A 22,093-nucleotide genomic window follows, 5' to 3' on the forward strand; every position below is an offset into this window, starting at 1 on the left:
CAAGGAAAGTCCCATCCGGACACGGGACGAACTCTTCAATCTTGTATCTTCATAGTCCTGGAGTCCGGCTGAAGGTATAGTCCAGCTACCCGAACACCCCCTAATCCAGGACTCCCTCAGTAGCCCCTGAACCAGGCTTCAATGACGACGAGTCCGGTGCGCAGATTGTCTTCGGCATTGCAAGGCGGGTTCCTCCTCCAAGTCCTTCAAGAAGATTTTAAACACCAAGGATATTGTCCGGCTCTGCAAAATAAGCTTCCACATATTCCCATAGAGAGAATAATATCAACACAAATCTAATCTGCTGACGTATTCCGCAGTGTGACATCACACTACGGCCAAGCCCTTTACTCGAACCGTTTTTACTTTTCCACCTCAACACGTTTAGCGAGGCGGTTTCCTTGGCACATCTTGTCAAAGCAGAGATCGTGTCCCCCCTTTTACAGGATTCTCATCAATACGGACGTGGGTAACCCAACTGCAGCATTTATCACGGCGCTTGGGAGGCAAGCGAGTGTTACTAGGCTGGTGGGGACGCACAACCGCATCCGCCCATATAAGAGGATAAGGATCCACCTTTTTACCTACGCCTTCCTCCTCCTTTGCCTACCCATCTCCTGCGCACTCGAGATCCAGCGCCCAAGCCCGCACTTCCTACCTCAACCTTCTCCAGCAATGTCCGGAGCGGGAGGCAAGTGGATGGTCTCCTCCGTCACGGAGGGCCATGTCAAAAAGCTAAGGAAGGCCGGATACTTGTCCAAGGACATCGCGCACCGGCTTCCCGAGGAAGGGCAGCTTCTCCCCACCCCAAGGCCCCACGAGAGGGTGGTATTCCTTCCCCACATCCTCCGCAGACTGGGTTTCCCACTCCACCCATTTGTCCGGGGGCTCATGTTCTACTATGGCCTGGATTTCCACGACTTGGCCCCGAACTTCGTCCTCAACATCTCGACGTTTATCGTCGTGTGCGAGGATTTCCTCCGGATCCGCCCCCATTTCGGCCTCTGGCTCAAGACCTTCAAAGTCAAGCCCAAGGTGGTGCGCGGCAGCCAAGCGGAGTGCGGAGGCGCCATGGCGGGCAAGATGGCCAACGTCCTATGGCTCGAGGGCTCCTTCGTGGAGACCCTGAAGGGGTGGCAATCGTGGTGGTTTTACATCACCGAGCTGCGCGATCCGAAATGGATCGCAACCCCCGAGTTCCGATCCGGAACCCCCACGCGGCTTATGTCCTGGAAAGAGACGGTCCTGTCGTGGGGCGATGAAAAAGAGGTGACCGGATTGCAGACATGCATCCAGTCCCTGGTGAGCAAGCCGATCAAGCTTGTCAATGTAGTCCAGGTCATGCTCGTCCGCCGGATCCTCCCGTGTCAACAACGGGACTTTACTCTGTGGGAGTTCGACCCGACGCAGCACCAAACCCTTAATAGGCTCTTCGACACGACGTATGAAGACGTCTAGAAGGTGCTAACCAAAGGCGCCGAGGCTCCCACATCCCCTTCCGAGGACCGCGGATACAGCTCGCAGCAGCACGCTAGCGAGGTAAGCTATTTTCACCTTTTACAGGATGTTAATTTTTTCCATAGTTTGACTCTATGCGGGATCTAAACTCCCTCACCTTTGATAGGCTTGGTAGGCGCAGTCCGGATCGATTAACTGTCCGGCTCCCTTGCCCGAAGACCCAGCCCCTGCTCTCCTAGTGAAGCTGCTGGTTCCGGCGCCTTATGTGGTGCCAGAGAAGAAGGCCAAGAAGAAAAAGGCCACGGGGACTCGAAAGACTGTCCGTAATGTGGTGGTGTCGGACTCGTCATCCGTCGAGTCCGAGACGCTCTCCTCCTGTGAGAACGAGGAGGAGGAAGAAGAACGCTCTCCCCCTCCAGCGGGGGGAGGAAAGAAAAGGAAGGCCGCCCCAACGGGGGAGGCCGAAGGGTCCAGGAAGAGAAAGACCCCTCCACCGTACTACTCCCCGGATGCCGAAGAGGACGAAGAGGAGTGGCCAGATAGGGCCAAGCGTCCGGCGAAATCGTAAGTATTCGGATATCAGAGTAACTCATAACGTTCCTTTGTTGCACAGCCTTCCCTAATGTCGAACATAATTATGCAGCCCGCCCCGGGCCGAACTCAACGAGTTGTCGAGCGGCTCCCTGGATTCATCGGACGTGAACTCAGTTCCGCCCGGGGCAGGAGGAGGTGGTCCTGGAGGAGCCGCAAGGCGACCTCCCGGACTCCAGGAGTAAAGGGGACAAGACCCCCCAGGGCTCCAAGTCCGGCTTTGTGCCGGACACCGCGCCGGAATCTTCAATAGTTCCGGACCGCGGTAGGCGAACTCCTTCTAAGAGGAGCAAGCCTTCTGAGCCGGCGGCCTCCGTCCAACCGGAGGTGCCGGACAATCTGCTGGAGGTGCTTGACAGCGCCTCTATCAACGAGGAGCACCGTACTATTATGAGTACGGTGATCTAGAAGGTTCAGTCCGCCAAGAGCGGACTGAGTGAAGCTTGCGCTAGCCTTCTAACAGTCTTCGAGGTAAGTGAAAAATATGTCAGAATATAACCGCATAGATAGTAGCCCCTGATGCTCTGTTTGGCGTTCGGAAAGAAAACCCGAATAGAGGATCTATTAAATGTCGCAGGAGTCTAACAACAAAGAGTCAATATATTAAATGCTAGCCACCGCCGCACTGACTGCGGAGGTGGGTGCCCTAAAACAGGGACTCGAGCGGACCGAGCAAGAGCTCGGCCTTGCCAAGTGGCAGCTCGAGGAGAAAGAAGGTAAGAAATACCTTACTGAAAAAAGTGCCTATAAAAAGACGTGATTGCAAAAACTAACTCGATTGTACTGCTTATTATAGGGGCCATGACTGAGGTGGCGACCGTCAAGCAAGCGCTGTCCGAGGCCGAAAAGAAAGCGGCCGCGGAGCACACCGAGCGAGAGAAACTTGAGGCCCGGGTCGGCGAGGTGCAGCAAGAGCTTCAGGCTCTCATGAAAAAACATGAGAGTTTGGAGCTTGAGTCAAAGACGCAAGCGTCCGAGCTTGCGGCGGCCCTTGAGAGTGCCAAGTCTGCCAAGGCCGAAGCCCAAAAGGCCCTCCAAGAGTTGGAGGAGATGAAAAAGATAGCAGTGGGTAAGGCATTCTTTATGCAAAGCAGAAATATAAAAGTAAACTACTTGTTACTTACCCGAATCCGGAGCTCTCCAGGAGCATTCGCAGATCTTCCCCGCAGCGTATCCGACGCCGCCGCATTCTACCGAGCTAAAGAGGGCAGCTCGACGGAGAAGGTGTTCTGGTCTCAGTATACTGAGGCCGGACACCCTGTGCCCTTGAGCGACCAGCTGAAACAGCTGGTCGAGCTCCACAAGGCGGCCGAACAGGCCATGAAGGGCTTCATAGTTCGGCTGTGGCCCGGAGAGGCCCTGCCTGGGAGTGCTTCAGGCTGGTGCGGGGGCTGGTGGAGGCCTGTCCAAGGCTCGAGGTCATCAAGCGCTCCGTCTGCATTGAAGGTGCCCGTAGGGCCCTTGCCCTTGCAAAGGTGCACTGGGGTAAACTGGAAAGTGAGAAGCTTGTGAGGGACGGGCCACCGTCGGGGAAGGAGCATCGCAAGCCCGAGAACTACTATAAGGATGTTCTTGCGGGTGCCTGCCTTGTGGCGGATGAATGTACCAAGAATGTAATTTTTGAATGAACTCGCTCGTATTTATCCTGTGCGCTTAAAACTTGTTCATATGCGCTAAGCAATGCTTGTTGAATTTAAAATATTACTTTCTGTGCGGCTGTTTAGATGGCCAGTCGTTGGCTTCTGCCCCCATGCCACTAGTGCTGGGGTGTTCGGGATAAACCTGAGCGCTCTTTTTCCCATAGTTGGGTCCTTCGAGGGAGACTCTCAGCACAACGAACCAGGCAATCGGACTACAATGCTTGAACACTCTCACTTAGCCATAGAACTCTATAATTTTAAATTTCGGCGAAGCCCCTAGTTCGGAAGACCGAGTTCGGGGCGCTATCCACGCCTTGGCCGGACAAAGCCGACTCCTCGCTCAAAGCGGCATAAGTCTTTAGGGACTCAAAAAACCTCTCGAACAGCGACCAGTCTCTCACCTCATCATGACAGTCAGTTTTAGCTTTCTCCACTGAGGTGCTTAACCCAGCTCAACTGGGGCACAATCACAGTGGTTCTCCTAGTGCTACCTTAGCCGATATAGCGGAACATAAGGCACCAAAACATAGGAGCCGGGCAAACCCAACTATTGACCCAAATCATGATTCGGAGCCGATGCATATGGTGCTATAAGTTCGGGGTGCCGCACTTGTGAAAGTGTACGGGCTTCTCACACCATATTGAGGGGTACTGAAGCCCATGGCGTGTTTGCCGTACCATGGTGTACGGGTGCAACATGTCATTTAATAAACATATATATGAAAGGAGGATAATGCAAAAAATAGACAAAAAGCTATGCATTGTTTATAGAAAGGCTGCTATCAAAGCAGAACGATACAAGTAGTGCGATAAGCAAAAGATATTGGGCTATTTAACATGTCCTGGCCAGGAGCAGGCCGCGGAATTATATACCAAAACAGGTATAATGCTCGTAACAGAGACCACCTGGGAGTTCCATAATGCGGCATGGCTTGTCTGCTTCCCTGGATCTTGCATCGTTTGTGCGGCAGTTGAATTGCCGAACAGGTCGTCCGAAGTATGGAGTCCTGAAAGTAAGAGAAAATTAAAAAAAGAATTCGGCAGCCCCTAGTACGTTTTAAGCCGTATTTTGGATTTGCCGTTATTGTGCCCCTTCCCCTGCGCCCATGGTATTTCTAGAGCATAGTTATGTACGCGAGGCACTGGTTTCGCTATGTCACGAGGGCCGGGGTTGGGGCCGCATTGCTACGCCTGCTCAGAACGTGCCAGGAGGTCTTGTTGTAGGTTACTCCGGGCGCGCTTGGCAGTGTCTGGCTTTTTAACGGCCGGACTAGAGAATTGCCTAAGAAGGCTGCTTTGTACTTCCGCTGCGAGGGCCGCAGTGTGCTCCTCCGTACGGAGGGAGCGTTCGGTGTTTCCGTTGACCGTGATTACTCCTCGAGGGCCTGGCATCTTGAGCTTGAGATATGCATAGTGAGGCACCGCATTGAACTTTGCAAATGCGGTTCGCCCGAGCAGGGCGTGATAGCCACTGCGAAACGGGACTATATCGAAGATTAACTCTTCGCTTCGGAAATTGTCCGGAGACGCGAAGACCACTTCAAGTGTTACTGAGCCTGTACAGTTGGCCTCTACACCTGGTATAACGCCTTTAAAGGTCGTTTTTGTGGGCTTAATCCTTGAGGGATCTATGCCCATTTTCCGCACTGTATCCTGGTAAAGCAGGTTCAGGCTACTTCCGCCATCCATGAGGATTCTTGTGAGATGAAATCCGTCGATAATTGGGTCGAGAACCAATGCGGCGAAGCCGCCGTGACGGATGCTAGTGGGGTGGTCCCTTTGATCAAAAGTGATCGGGCAGGAGGACCATGGGTTGAACTTTGGGGTGACTGGCTCCACCGCGTACACATCCCGTAGCGCACGCTTCCGTTCCCTCTTGGGAATGTGGGTTGCGTATATCATGTTCACCATCCGCACTAGTGGGGGAAAACCCTTCTGTCCACTGTTGTTCGGCGGCCTAGGCTCCTCCTCGTCATCGCTATGCAGCACCTTGTCTTTATTTTCGGCTCTTAGCTTGCCTGCCTGCTTGAACACCCAACAATCCCTGTTGGTGTGATTGGCTAGCCTTTCGGGGGTGCCATGTATCTGGCACAAGCGGTCTAGTATTCGGTCCAAACTGGACGGGCCCTGAGTATTCTTTTTGAATGGCTTTTTCCGTTGACCGGATTTATAGCCTCTGAATCCGGCACTAACTGCCGTGTCTTCATTTCCGTCGCTGCTAACGCGGCGCTTTTGCTTATTCCGACGTGTCCTGCAACTTTTATCCTTGGTATCCAAATTACCAGGGTTCTTTGCTAAGTTGTTACTGCGAGCTAGCCAGCTGTCTTCTCCCGCGCAAAAGCGGGTCATGAGTGTCGTGAGGGCTGCCATGGACTTCGGCTTTTCCTGTCCCAGGTGCCGGGCAAGCCACTCGTCGCGCATATTATGCTTGAAGGCTGCTAGGGCCTCTGCGTCCAGACAGTCGACTATCTGGTTTTTCTTTGTTAGGAACCGTGTCCAGAATTGCCTGGCCGATTCCTCTGGCTGCTGAATTATGTGGCTTAAGTCATCAGCATCCGGTGGTCGCACATAAGTGCCCTGGAAGTTGTTGAGGAATGCGGCTTCCAGGTCCTCCCAAGAACCGATTGAGTCTGCTGGCAAGCTGTTAAGCCAATGCCGGGCCGGTCCCTTAAGTTTGAGCGGGAGGTATTTGATGGCGTGTAGATCATCGCCGCGGGCCATGTGGATGTGTAGGAGATAATCCTCAATCCATACCGCAGGATCTGTTGTTCTATCATATGATTCGATGTTTACGGGTTTGAAACCCTCTGGGATTTTATGATCCATTACTTCGTCTGTGAAGCATAATGGGTGTGCGGCGCCTTTATACTGGGCTATATCACGACGCAGCTTGAAGGAGCTATGTCTGTTGTGTTCGGCCCGGCCGGATTTGTTATATTCGGAATGAAGATCACCGTCACGTGCCGTGGGGCGCCTGCTCGATCTGCAGATCGATCTTGTTTGTCTTGCCTTGTCCTCCAGTACGTCTCGCAGGTCTGACGCATTTTCCCATGCCTTGGTTGAATGGCGCCGGGGCATGGCTTGGGTGGAGGGCCGAGAGGCGTCTCTGTCGCGGCCGCGAGGTGGCCGTTCAGCCATGTCATGCGCTGGTGATGTAGGTGCTTCCTCCTCTGATCGGGGTAGCGGCCTGCGCTTTGGGTAACTCTTGGAGGGGCGTTCGAGTTCATACTCTTCGGCTGCAAGGACTTCGGTCCATCTGTCGGCTAGCAAATCTTGATCAGCTCTAAGATGTTGCTGCTTTTTCTTGAGGCTGCTTGCCGTGGCTAAAATCCTGCGTTTGAAACGCTCTTGTTCGGCGGGGTCTGATGGTACGACGAATTCGTCGTCGTCGAGGCTTGCCTCGTCTTTGGAGGGAGGCATATAGTTATCATCCTTAACCTCTCGGTCTGCCGCTCTCTCATGAGGGCTGGCTTCTCCATCTTCCTATGCCGAATCTTGCTATAGGGGGTGTTCTTTGACGCTATTCGGGGTAGTATTATCTCCCGTGCCGGAATCGCCATTTTTGCTTTGGCGGGATTTAGAGCGGCGCCGCTCACGCCGGCGCTTTGGCTGTTTCTTGGAGGTGTCATCCCCATTGTTCCATCGCCATCTCCATCTTTTGGAGTATCCACCATGTATATATCATATGATGAGGTGGCCTTCCAGCGCCCTACAGGTGCTGGTTCCTGTTCGTCTCCTGCATCGTCATCCATACCGTCGATGTCTTTGGAGTCGAAGTCAAGCATGTCGGTCAAATCGTCGATAGAGGCTACAAAGTGGGTGGTGGGTGGGCTTCGAATTTCTTTGTCGTCCGCATCCCATCCTTGCTGACCGTAGTCCGGCCATGCTTCTCCTGATAAAGAGAGAGACTTTAGTGAGTTCAGGATGTCGCCGAAGATATCCGCTGCGGTGAACTCCATTATCGGCGCCCAATCGGATTCGATCGGTAGGGGCGCGGGGGGTTCGGAGTCCGGAGAGGAATCTGGATCCTCGGAGTCATGGGTCACGCAGAACGCGGGGCTGACGTTCGGCTCGATCGCCTTTGAGATCGTAGCCCCTGAGGTGACGTCCAGCCGCTCATCCTCGATTGGCGCAATAGGCTCCGGATTAAGGGTAGGAACCGGTGCGTGTGCGGCCTCCAGGGCACTGTTCGGCAGCAGAGCAAGATCATGCCTCTCAAAACAGTGCGGCGCGCTTGGCTGTGGCTCGAATCCGTCGAAGATCAAATCCCCGCGGATGTCTGCCGTGTAGTTTAAGCTTCCAAACCTGATCTCATGGCCAGGGGCGTAGCTTTCGATCTTCTCTAGGTGGCCAAGCGAATTGTCCCACAGTGCGAAGCCGCCGAAGACGAAGATCTGTCCGAGGAGAAAAGTCTCACCCTGGACCGCATCATCGTTGATGACCAAAGGAGCCATCGGGCCTTAAAGTGATGACACAGAGGAACTCTCAATGAAAGCACCAATGTCAGTGTCAAAACCGGCGGATCTCGGGTAGGGGGTCCCGAATTGTGCGTCTAGGCAGATGGTAATAGGAGACAAGGGACACGATGTTTTTACCCAGGTTCGGGCCCTCTCGATGGAGGTAAAACCCTACTCCTGCTTGATTAATATTGATGATATGGGTAGTACAAGAGTGGATCTACCACGAGATCAAGGAGGCTAAACCCTAGAAGCTAGCCTATGGTATGATTGTTGTATGATGAAGTTGTCCTACGGACTAGAACCCTCCGGTTTATATAGACACCAGATAGGGTTAGGGTTACACAGAGTCGGTTACAATGGTAGGAGATCCTGAATATCCGCATCGCCAAGCTTGCCTTCCACGCCAAGGAAAGTCCCATCCGGACACGGGACGAAGTCTTCAATCTTGTATCTTCATAGTCCTGGAGTCCGGCTGAAGGTATAGTCCGGCTACCCGAACACCCCCTAATCCAGGACTCCCTCAACGGAGTTACAGGCACCTGAAGAGAAACCAGACAATACATATTGGACTATTCATTTTGATGGATCCAGACAGTTGGAGGGCTCGGGGGCTGGAGTCATACTAACTTCCCCACGAGGTGACAAGTTTTGTTATGTCCTCCGTTTATTGTTCCCTTGTACTAACAATGTAGCTGAATATGAGGCTTTGCTCCACGGTCTTCGGATGGCTAAGGAGATGAATTTGAGTCGGGTTAAGTGCTTTGGCGATTCAGATCTACTGGCTCAGCAGGTGTCTGGCACTTGGGATTCTAAGGACCCACTCATGGCTGCATATCGACGAGAGGTGGACATAGTGGCTGGTCACTTTAAGGGTTATTAGGTGGACCATATAGACCGGCGAAAGAATGAAGCGGCGGACACTTTAGGTCATCTTGGTTCCCAGCGTAAACCGGTCCCGCTCAATGTCTTTCTTGACGTGTTGCATAATCCGTCAGTCAAGATGCCAATCGAAGAAGATTTGTATATTCCTAATCCGGAGGCTCAGTTGGTGGTAGCTCTGCATGCCATACCGGATTGGACAATCCCATATCTGGCTTACATGAACCGGGGCGAGTTACCAGACGATGAAACGTTGGCCCGACAGATAGTCTGGCGTTCCAAGTCCATGACCATACTCAACGGGGAGTTACATCACTACAGCGTTTCAGGAGCAATTCAGCGTTGTGTTTCTCCTCAAGAAGGTTGTGAGATTTTGCGAGAAATCCATGAAGGGGACTGCGGTCACCATGCCGGTTCAAAGTCTTTGGTTGCTAAAGCTTTTCACCATGGTTTTTACTGGTTGACGGCGCATGCTGATCCGGAAGATTTAGTCAAGAGGTGTGACGGGTGTCAAAAATTCGCCCGCCATGCGCATGTTCCGGCTCAAGAGTTGCGGATGATTCCAATTACGTGGCCGTTTGCAACTTGGGGGCTTGATATGGTTGGACCCTTCAAGCGATCTAAGGACAAAAAACCCACCTGTTACTAGCAGTTGATAAATTCACCAAATGGGTGGAGGCAGAGCCAGTCAGCAAGTGTGATGCAGCCACGGCGGTTCAATTCATCAAGAAGGTGATATTCCGGTTTGGTTTTCCACACAGCATTATAACAGATAATGGTACTAACTTGTCAAAGGGGGGATGGAAGAATTTTGTCAACGTCAGCACATCCGGCTCGATCTAGCATCGGTGGCTCACCCCCAATCTAATGGTCAAGTAGAGAGGGGAAATCAAGAAATTCTACGGGGTATCAAACCCACGCTTATGGTTCCCTTAAAGCGGACACCGGGTTGTTGGGTTGAGGAGCTACCTTCTGTGTTATGGAGCATCAACACCACACCCAATACGTCTACGGGTTACACACCTTTCTTCGTGGTCTATGGAGCGGAGGCCGTTCTTCCTAGTGACATCCGTCACGACTCGCCCCGTGTGACAACTTATGTTGAAGCTGATAATGAGAAGGCACGTCAGGATTCTTTGGACCTGTTGGATGAAGAGCGTGATCTTGATGCAGCACGATCGGCGATTTATCAACAAGATCTCCGATGTTATCACAGACGCCGGTTTAAAACCAGAACCTTTCAAGAAGGCGATTTGGTGCTCCGGCTCATCCAGGATCAGACTGATATGCACAAGTTATCCCCACCTTGGGAAGGACCCTTTGTGGTCAGCAAAAATCTTTACAATGGGTCTTACTACCTCATTGATGTTCGAGAGCATAAAGACTCACGTCAGTCGGATGAGGAGACCAAGCGGCCATGGAACATAGCTCTCCTTCGGCCTTACTATACTTGAAGCCATAGGCTCTTCATCTATACATATTTATGACAGTGTATATATCATATAATAAACCGGAGCCTCCGTTATAAGCGGGGTATCTGTTCTTTTTACATCCTGTGTGTGTTATACGAGTTAACTGACAAAGCGGAGTTTTATTAATCCGGTCTTAGCAGTTGCACGGATATAAAGAATATCACTAGGGGGCTTGGTCATATTTGAACTACAGCTACACTCTTGATCGGTTTTGAAACCATGAAGGGATATCACTAGGGGGCTTGGTCATATTTGAACTACAGCTACACTCTTGATCGGTTTTGAAACCATGAAGGGATATCACTAGGGGGCTTGGTTGTTATCACACCATAGCTACACCTCTTGATAGGCATTTAGGCCACAAAACGAAAATATATGGAGCCAAAGAGAGTGTTGCACAAAGCCCAGACTCAAACATGGGCACACACTGAGCACAACTCACAAAGTTACTTGGGGGCTCTTTTTGCAAAGCAACAAAGAGTTCGAAAGGACCCTTGTAATTGGCTATCAAGCCATGGCTTGGAAGCCTAGTGTATTCACCTAAAAACCCGGGTTAACCTGCCTTCATCAAGTAAGCCACTCCTGTCCAGGTAATCCTGGTATGACCCATCGAACGTTTGACATATCAATCTTTTATAGACCCTGAACTTGTCAAAGTTAAAATGATGATTGGTTAATTGGAGGCCCATCTTAAAAGGCTTTGTTAAATGGTTTAACTCAGAGGCCTGGCAGCCCATGAAAAGCCTCGATTTGGAGCCTGGCAGCTCGTAAAAAGCCTTGCATATTCTCCTCTTTGAGTTTTATTTGTTGATGTTCATTAGTATTTTTTGATAAACCGGCGTCCTTCACCCGGCTCGCTTTTCAACTACAAGTTGTCGGCACATGGTCAATTACAAACCGGTGTTTATTGACCCAGTCTGGTTTGACTAAATTACCAGTGTTATAAAGAAAACCCGGTAGTTATCCCGGTCCGGTTTAATATATAGACCGACATTGCAAGGATGGGGTTATCAATGTTCCGGATTGGTATTAACACCTTTGCCGTATACCCCATTGGTCAGCCAATGAGGTATGTTATGTTTATTGCTTTTTGTACAAACACTTCGATTATTTCATCTATGTCTTATACACTTCCTGGACATCATGACCCGTCTAGCGGTAAACCGCTAGCTACTTTTGAGTTGTTTTACCCAGGAACACAATTCATCATGGGTTATGTATAAATATATCTCAAAAGGTGGCAAAAGTCGTCATGAGGCATTACAAAACATGCTCGATGGCATGGCAAATAACGGAGTTTTGGCTATCTTATTACGAGAAGTTTTCAAAGCGGCTCCAATGGCATAATTGTTTTTCACAACATCGGCACACAGTAGCTAGTAAACCGTCGACCGGTTTAAGAAGCTTCATCTGGATAGTTTGATGGTTGAGGGTCAGTTGGTGTGGGCACTTCTTCATCCCTCCCCAAACGCTGGAAATCAACCGTCGACCAATCAATTCCAGTTAAAGCTTGAAATACTGCTTCCTCATGGATAAGATTGGAGGGGTTGATATCAGGGGCATAAGTGTGCTTACGAATCGGAGGCACAAGTTATTCAACTTCATGGATGTCGGCCGGTTGTCTTTTCCCTTCAGCATCATAAACCGGTTGAAAATGGGACAAGTCTGTATCATCGGCCAGTTTGTTGGCTACTGGCCGCATCTGTTTGGTCAGCCACCAGAGGTCATCGTTATCAAAGTTTGAACCATCTTCCTTCACACCTGGATATCCTTTAATGATATCATCCGCCTCAAGGTCTGGAATCTAGGCTTTGGCTCGAATAAGTGCGGTTTAAGCTCCGGACCTGGCAGCTGCCCTCTTCAATTCGGCAATACGGGCTGGTAACATGGCCAACTTCTCAAGTGTTTCTTTAATCAAAGTCGGGGCCGGTGTGCTGTAAGTTGCCGTGCAAATAGCCCGCTGAGACCCATAGTACAACTGTTCAACCAATGTATATGCCGCTTTGAGCTTCATGCGCATATCTGTTCCAAGATGAGCAATCCGGGTGCCTGTCACGGTTTAACATCAGCATTCTGGTCAAAGATAAGGTTCCACAAGTTATACCAAATACATAAAGGACACACTTACCAAAGATTGCAGAAGTCATGGCGTTAATTTGTCGTTTCAAACTAGCCAGTTCCTCTGCAGCCGGTTTCAACCCAGGCTTGGCGTCTTCGACACTCTTTATTAAACCGGATTTCTCGATCTCCCATTCAGCACGGTCTTTGTTGAAAGATTCTTTGAGTTTTTCCATGGCGGCTAGGGCTTTCATCAGCTCCTCTTTGGTTTTGGTGGCTTCTTCTTGTTGGGACTTCACATTGTTTTGCAAATCAATGTTTCGGGTCTCTTTATTCCTCATATCAGACTGCAAACAGTGAAGATATATCAAATGACAGGATACGTACATATTCTAAGTACAAACCGCATAACAGGTTATGCACTTCGTACTTGGGCGCTAATGCCTATTTGCTCTAAATTGGTACAGTTTATACAAGTCTCCAGAACAATGTAAACATTATCCTTGACACTTGGGGGCTAATGTATGTTGATTCACAAACGGATGCATGGATCAAAACCTGGATTAACTTGCTAGAGTTAAACCGGCCTTTGGGGGAGACGCGGTAGAAAGCTATCTATTTGCTAAAGGGTAAATCTGGTTCTTATCGGTGGCTTAAAGTGCTATGAAGACCCGGGTTATGATTCACATTATAACCCGGCCCTTGGGGGCTATTTGGGCTAGCATTTTCAGACTATGAATCATGATACAAAGGAGGAAGAAGATACCTCATATCGCTCCTTCATCAAATTTACCAAACCGGCTTCATAATCCAGGTTTGCGTGCAAGCGATTCAAGAAGCCAGAGTGAAGCTCCTCTGCATTGAGATGGGCATAACTTGCCAAATCACTGCTCCATTTGCCTTTTTCTTTAGCAGCCTGCTCTTCTTTGGCACTATGTTGAGCCAAAACTACAGGATGGCCAGGAGAGCTATGGCCTATTCCAGTAATAATAACGTCATCACCTTGGCCTTCAGGGTTTTTGGTTGGTGATATTGGAATTTCAGCATCTTTCACCGGACTAGCCCGGTTTGGTTCTGCCGATTCAGCATCGGGCGCGGCAGGCTCAGCGTCTGTTGGCTCATTAGTATTTTGGCCTTCAAGGGGCGGGTCATCAGAAGTAGCTTCAGGTTGAGGGCCTTCCGGTTCACAAGTTTGTTCCGGTTCACCTCTTGGTTCTTCTTCTTCGGCGACCGGGTCTTCGGGCGGATTGGTGACCCGAGCTTTCTTGCTGGGTCTGGCTTTGTCCCAGCAAATAGAATAAAAGAGGATTAACATCCTATTCAAAGGATTTATGACGCATTGAAAGGAAAGGTTTTTACAACTTACCCAGCCATAGTTTTCAAAGGGGGAGTTGAGTTGCTGTCGATTCACCAGAAGATGAAGGAGGTGTCACCTGATAATTTGAATCGGACGGATTAAGAGGCTGTCTGAAATAACCTGCCTTGGGGTAAGTATGGTTAGAAGTAGGAGAGACCTCAGACTGGCGCTTCCGAACCGGGGTATCAGGTAAACCGGCTGAAGTGACCTGCTGGCCACTATGCCGGGTTGTCCGGGGAGCTTCATGCTGCTGAGTCTTCAAAATAAATGTTGGATCCAAGTGAGCAAGAGGATGAGAAAATCTTACTTTTCGGACTGCTTGGCGAGTTTTTTGTGTTGGCATAGAGTCTGAACCGGAGGAAAGGGTAATTACCTCTACATCATCAGCTTGACTAGCTTCTGCGTCCTCCTGAGGAAGATCATTGTTAATGATATGCATGAAAAGAGATCCAAGTGAGTCAAGTTCTACCTCAACATATGGATCATCAGTGTCATCATCAAGCTCCATGTTGATCCGGTCAGCCGTTTTCTGTTTTGACGTCCGTTTTATGGCTTTGGTTTTGGGGCGGGATGGCTTGACCACTTTATCCCCAGTCGGCTTTGCCGGTTTCTCTACGGTTTTCCATTTCCAGAAGGGGTCATCACCCTACATACACAGAAGAAGGATTACAGGTTTCATAAGCTAAAAATATTAGAGATGAAAAGGAAGTATAATGCTTACAGTAGGCAGTTTGTTCTTGGCATAGAAGGGAGTCAGACCGGTTTGACTACAGGCCAGTTCCCATTCATTCAGAATCTTCTTTACACCTTCAGTGACTTCTTCCTCAGATAATTGAAGGTTGCAATGGCGTTGAGGGTCACCAACCTCACCGGTATACTCACACATTAAACCGGAACGCCGACTTAGTGGCAAGATACTCCAGGATATCCAACAGCGCACAAAGTCCACGCCTGTTAAACCGTTCGCCATAAAGGCCCGGAGTTTGGCGAGTTGAGGGGCATATTTCGCCCTTTCTGAAGAACTCAGGCGTTGTGGCATTGGATGGGTGTTGGATAGTCTGTGATCACGAAAGTCGGGGAGGGGATTTTCATCTTCAGGGGATGTATCTCTGCAATAAAACCAAGTTTGGTTCCATTCCTTTGGATGGCTGTGGAATTTGGCATGAGGAATTTCAACCACTTTCCGCTTTTGAATTGAGAGACCCCCAAGTTCAGTGTTAGGGCCATTTACAAATTCTGTGCGCCGGTTTAAATGAAAGAAGTCCCGGAACAGCTCGGCGGTTGGTTCTTCTTGTAAGTATACTTCACAGAAGACCTGGAAGTTGCATAAATTGGAGACCGAGTTGGGACCAATATCTTGAGGAGGAAGTTGGAAGCTGGCAAGCACATCTCGGTAAAACTTTGACCCTGGCGGTTTGGAACCACGGCCTATGTGGTCAACAAAGACAACCACCTCACCCTGCCTTGGGGTTGGAGGATTTTCTATTCCTGGAACTCGCCATTTGATTTCAGTTTTCTTAGCCAAAGTGCCAATGCTCACCATATCATTCAATTGTTCCTCTGTGACCTGGGAACGAGCCCAGTTGCAAGCGGTGAATTGCTTGGCCATCATGGAACAAATGAGCTGGAAACAAAAGGCCAGTTTATAAATCACATAGGATAACATACAAGATGCAAGGGAGTAAAATATGCCCTGATAGGGGACATGGCATAAACCGGAGATCAATGCAATAATGCATAAAAGGTAGTACCACGACAGGGGTACTCAGACACTGTTAAATCGGAATATAATTATGGAGGTAAAAGTCTCTTCCGGTTTATCACAGGGCTAATGGTATAGATTACTTATACAAAATTAAATCACCTATGATGGTGTGAGGAGAAACAGGTTTCACAGAGGTATGTGAAATTTTTGGATCTAAGATAATATAGAAAAGTAAAAATAATTGGATCTAGAAAGCGTGAAGAACCGAAGCAACTTATGAAGGACTAGATCAGTTCTTTGTACATAAGGGTTTGTGGTGATAGCAGAAGATTAGCTACGGCAAGGAGTACGTCAGGTACGAAGTGTTCGCCTAAAGGCCAAGCAAGAACAGCACTAAAAGCTCTGATGAACCTCAAGAACAGCGAAGAGCAAGGAAACCCTAATGGATCTAGGAAAGAAGGGGGAAAGGACTTACTGCGACCGCGGAAGCAGCGGAAGGGCGTTGTGGAACTCTGGTGCGAACAGGTTGATGCAGCGGCCGACGGCAAAGCAGAGGCGAGGTTCGAAGATGACGGCGGCGCTCGAGTGCGGGGTCGTCGAGAGGAAGAAGAAGAGATGAATGGGTAGCGGAAAGAAAAGAAAGGGGTCCTCTGCCCCTGTTTATAAGGCAAAGTGATAAAATGACAAGTGTGAGAATCGAGGAGCCCAAAAATGGATAAATTAATAAAAGTGTCGCCTTTGTGACTGAATACACATTAAATGAAGGCAATCGTTGACATCGGCGGATAGATAACGTCAGGGTGGTTTATCATAATCTGGGAGTATGACGACACGGCGGTTTACAAGATCAAGGTGAAGATATGAGGGAAGAGATTTTCTAAGTGTAGAAGATTGACATGAACAAGTTCAAACCAATCTGGGGCCTAATGTTGGGGATATTACTACTGGAGGTAAACCGGCCTTATGTAGCCGGGTTAACTCCTTGATGATTAGAAGCCCATAAAGATGCAAGGATGATGGTGCTTCACGAAGGCCCAAGGCCCAAAGGCGGGTTAAAGCCTGTAAATGTAAACCGACCTAGTCATGTAACTTGTATTATAAGATAGGAAGGATAGAGACCGAACCGGATACGATTATGATCCGGCTTTGGGACTCTATAGCCCGGCGGGCATCAACCTATGTATATAAAGGTACGACCCGACCGCAGTTTAGGGACAGACAACAACTCGACAGCTAGACAAAGCGGATTCGCTCCCTGGCCTTCGAAACCCTAGCAATACCAATCACAACTAGACGTAGGCTTTTACCTTCCTTGAAGGGGCCGAACTAGTATAAAATCCCCGTGTCCCCTTGTCCAGTTTAACCCCTTTGAGCTAACCCGTAGCGATGGCTCCACGACTATGTCCTTTCACAAGGACATCTGCCGTGACAAACCCATGACAGAAGGAGTAGGGTTTTATGCCTTGCGGTGGTCCTAACCTGGGTAAAATCGCCCGTGTGATCTCTGCCGTGTTGTGCGATGTTCTCCGCTCTTTGTGCAATGTTCTCAGCCCCCAAGCCAAACCACAAGGGCTTAATGGCCCCATAGGTGGCCATGGTTTCCCACGACAAGAAACCTTCCGGAACACTCCAGAATCCTGAAAAACAGGAGGTACATGGTACGGTAAGTAAACGGACTCCAAAAAATCTGCAAAATATTTTTTTTCAGTTCTGGAATATTACAAAAATTAGGAAAATAATAAACAACCAGGAAGGCAACCGAGGAGGGCATAAGACACTAGGGTGCGCTTGCCTTGCTTGGCGCGCCCAGGTGGGTTGTGTCCACCTCCGCCACCTTCCCAACTCCGTTTTCCCCTCGTTTTGCTTGCTTCCAAAGATAAAAAATTATATACCCCCCTGAACATATTGACCACTGTATCGCAGAGAAATCTTCTGTTCTTCTTTCTTCCTGTTTTCTATTAGAGCTTTTCAGGTCAGGCATCATGTCTTCTCCCTCCTCCAACAATGAAGAAGGTGAAGCTTGGTTGCTACACGAGGGACTAGGGGAAGTAGGAGTTGAGGAGGTTTCTATGGAAGAATATGAAGAGAATTCTCTCAGAGCTCAACCTCCGGCTTCTGAGAGGGGCACACTGGCTGGCATCTCCACTTGGCCTAATCCCCATCAAGCCATGAGATCAACAAACTATCAAGAAGGGATCTCTCTAAGGAGGCCTTTGCATAGGTTACATCGAAACAATGTTGCCAATTTGATTCACAATTATGGGTTTGAGAATATTCTTGTAGAAACGTGTTGGGCCTCCAAGCACAGAGTTTTGTAGGACAGTAGGAATTTTCCCTCAAGTGGATGACCTAAGGTTTATCAATCCATGAGAGGCGTAGGATGAAGATCTCTCTCTCAAACAACCCTGCAACCAAATAAAAAGTCTTTTGTGTCCCCAACGCACCTAATACAATGGAAAATTGTATAGGTGCACTAGTTTGGCGAAGAGATGGTGATAAAAGTGTAATGTTGATGGTAGAAATATATTTTTATAATCTGAATAAATAAAAACAGCAATGTAGCAATTGATAAAATGGAGAAAAACGGTATTGCAATGCTTGAAAATGAGGCCTAGGGTCCGTACTTTCACTAGTGCAATATCTCAACAATGCTAATATAATTGGATCATATAACCATGCCTCAACGTGCGATGAAGAATCACTCCAAAGTTCCTATCTAGAGGAGAACATAAGAAGAAATCATTTGTAGGGTACGAAACCACCTCGAAGCTATTCTTTCCGATCGATCTCTCCAAGAGTTTGTACTAAAATAACACCAAATAATTTCAGATTCATAATACTCAATCCAACAAAAAGAACCTCAAAGAGTGCCCCAAGATTTCTACTAGAGAAACAAAAGACGAGAACGTGCATCAACCCCTATTCATAGATTACCACAATATCACCTCAGGAGTCCGTGAGTTGAGTGCCAAAACATATCTCAAGTGAATCAATATAATACCCCATTGTCAACACGAGTATTCATATGCAAGACATATAATACCCCATTAACAAAGCCCGTGATACATCAAGATAGTGACATCTCATGAACACGAGAGAGAGAGAGAGATTAAACACATAGCTACTGGTACAAACCCTCTGCCCTGAGGGTGGACTACTCCCTCCTCATCATGGTGGCCGTCGGTATGATGAAGATGGCCACCGGAGATGATTCCCCCTTCCGGCAGGGTGCCGGAACAGGGTCTAGATTGGTTTTTTCATGTCTACAGAGGCTTGCAGCAGCGGCACTTCTCATATAGGGTTAGCCCCTGGGTTTTGGAATATTTTGGAATTTATAGGGCGAAGAGGGGGTCCGGGAATATGGACTTGTACATGGAATATCCCAAGCGCAAGAAGAGCTATAGTGAGCATGTACAATGAGCTTTGGGTAAGTCTCTGCATTTCACTTAATTCATACTGGCCTACATGTACGATTTGTGTGCAGTGGCAGATCCACCAATTCAAGTTACCAGGGGCGAAAATTTAACTTAAAAAATACAAAGGCACTTGCACTCCGGAAATCAACATAACTTGAGAAATGTGAAGCTACATGCACTTTGAAAACCAGCTAATGATCAAAAGTAGTTCAGATTATAAAACACTAAGTGATGTAAGCACCAAAAACACAAAATGCAACATGGTGTACAAGGACTACTAACATGGTATGTACCTGCTTGAATTATTCGTTCTCTGGCTGCAAATATCGAAGTGTAATTGCAACTATAACTAGTGCGCAAACTGAATATCAATATATGTATCCTACACAAGTGTGCCAATAGTTTCAAACAACAGATTAGAAAAGTATTTATGGCAAGTTGTCATGATACAGGGACTTTCTAGTTGATGGCCTTGACATTTCCTCAAGCCATGAAAATGTACTATAATTTGCTTGTCATCAATGCCTGCAAATCTCTATGTTCTCTCAACATAGCAGATCATCATTAGACACTAAATCCTTCAATGGGAGCTTACAAAATGCTTGCATTAGATCCCTCATTAGACACTATATGTTCATCACCAGGAGCATGTAAAATGTTTGCATCAAATCCTTCATTAGCAGTCTATTCATTAGACACTTCAGGCTCAAGAACGACATGAGCTTGTATGTTTGCTCCGAAAACTTGATTAGATACATCAGGTTCAGTCAGTTTAGTATTGTGGGAGTTATAAAATAAGCAAAAGTTGGTTTCATCTTCTCATAGACTCCCTACATACAAGCAGTTTTACAACACCGTCAAGTTTAACTATGGGCTAGAAATTGAATAGTTGAATTAGATATAATCAGGGATGTGATGTACCTGCTCGTTACGCATGCTGCTCTTGCAACCTGTGACTTTCCGTTCGCAAGCTCGATGCCATGCCCGTGCTGCCGCCGCTGCCTCCTACACTGGCTACACCGAGGGTTGGATCTTCATCTTCTTGTCCTTCAATTCACTTGAAGCTCGGAGACAACCCACCAACGAGGGCGCGAGGAAGTGTTGTGTTGGTCTGTGCAGCGGTGGCTAGGTTAGGAGCGAACTAGACTGGAGGCTGGAGCGAATGAATCGGGATTTTTACTGCTGTCGATCGATATGGGAGGCACTCGTTTGGGCCGCGAGCCTGGCATAGGGCCTGACTTGCCCTAACGTTATTGGCCCATCCAAATTGAAACATTTTTCTTCATTTTTACATTGCCTCCTAGTGCGTTGGGACAAACAAAACTAGCCTGGGCCAACCTGGACGACTCAAACTAGGTGCACACTTTCTAGCCACCGAGGCGGCCGCCCATACCAGGGCCTATAGTGGTGTCGCCCCTTTTTGCGTGTATGATTGGGGTAGTGAAAAATATTCCAGTGGCGCTTTTGATTTACCCACGGAATGGTTGAATTTCTTGTTTCTATGAACTGAGTTCGCCAATAATGTGAAGGATGCCAGTCTTTTCATCCTATTGTAGATTGCTTAGATCTCGATATGCCAAATGTAATCCCATGAAATATACAGTAAAAGCCAGTGTGATGTGTGTGACTACAACTAGTTTGACAACCCATCCTCATATAACATATCAAGGACGCACCATCTTATCAGATTAACCATTCGACTTACCAATGCAGTGTGGGAAGAAAGAAGTATTGGGACTGCATATCCAAGCAATTGATGCCGTGGACTCCTTCGTAGAACCTTGTAAGCGAAAAAGAAGTTGAAGTGTGCCTTATTGCAAAATTGTTCAATTATGTTGCTTGGCTTAATTTAGTTTGCTACTGATTACATAATGCCATAGCCTGTTAATCCTATTATAGACTGCGCCTATCTATGTGTTTGATACTTACTGTTAAGAATTACCTGTTTGCCTGAACTTAAATAGCTACTTAAGCACGTAGATAGCTCGTCATATGTACTTCTAGGGTGCAGCAGAATTCACGTGTAATTTACGTTTTGATACCATGTTTGTGTAAATGGTTTGTTGTTATCACTTGTAGAACTAGTAATGTTTGCATGTTCATAGATAGACAGCTGTCAGGTTTATATGAGGGACGCCGTCTTTTAAACTTATGTATATGTGTTGGAATCATTTTGCTTACATCAAAGAAATTTACAGATGTCTATGTTGTTGGTAAACTCTACCGACTTGTTACTTTAATATGTTGCCAGGAACTTGTTAGTTTTATAAGTTCATGTGTAATTACGTTGCCAAAACTGGTTAATTTTTCTAGTTTGATGTTAGTTTCTTATGGATCTTGCAACACTTTATTTATGATTTCTAACATTCGTGTTTGAAGGATCCAGCTAAAACTCCATTGGCACAACAGGTATGTTTTCAGAAACTTCCTTGTTTACCTGCTCAATTTTTCAGGATCCGAATGAAACACCAATGCCACAAGAGGTTCCGTTTGCAAAACATGTTTGTTTAACTGCATTGCTACTACAGCCGGTTGCTCTAATCACGTTACTGGCTACTCAACTTTTCAGGATCTAAGAGAAACTCCAATGCCACAACAGGCACCTTTTGCAAAACTTGCTTGTTTAACTGCTTTGCTGCAATAACCAATTACAATGATGTTAACAACTACTTTTTAGCATTCAATTGAAACTCTTTAATTCCTTGTTTGTTTAATTAGTTTGATGTTATAACTCTCAGTTGAGATGTTTTTCTAATTTCAACTTTTCGAAATCCAATCGGAACTTTAATGGCAAAACATGTTAGCCCAAGATCAAAGAGTGAGGTCCCCAAGGAAGTTGTGTCATCCCACAATAGTGCCGGCTCTAGAGGCTAAACTATTGGTAGAGAGAGATTCTGCTTCTACACTTAGAGATGAAGTTGACATGTTGAGGAAGAAAACAGCACAATCACAAGTAGTACTCAAGACAACCATTAAATATTTGGTGGATTTCAAAATGAAGCAAGCTGAGACTGACCGCATTATTAAGGTCCTAAAGGATAAAAGGAAATTAAATCC

General features: G+C 47.7%; 1 pseudogene; it reads left to right on the forward strand.

The window, feature by feature from the left end:
- Positions 1-675: 675 nt before the first annotated feature.
- The window catches only part of LOC119357841, a 52,633-nt pseudogene continuing 31,215 nt past the window's right edge, over positions 676-22,093 (forward strand).

The sequence above is a fragment of the Triticum dicoccoides genome, chromosome 2A (assembly GCF_002162155.2).
Source record: "Triticum dicoccoides isolate Atlit2015 ecotype Zavitan chromosome 2A, WEW_v2.0, whole genome shotgun sequence".
Lineage (NCBI taxonomy): Eukaryota > Viridiplantae > Streptophyta > Magnoliopsida > Poales > Poaceae > Triticum > Triticum dicoccoides.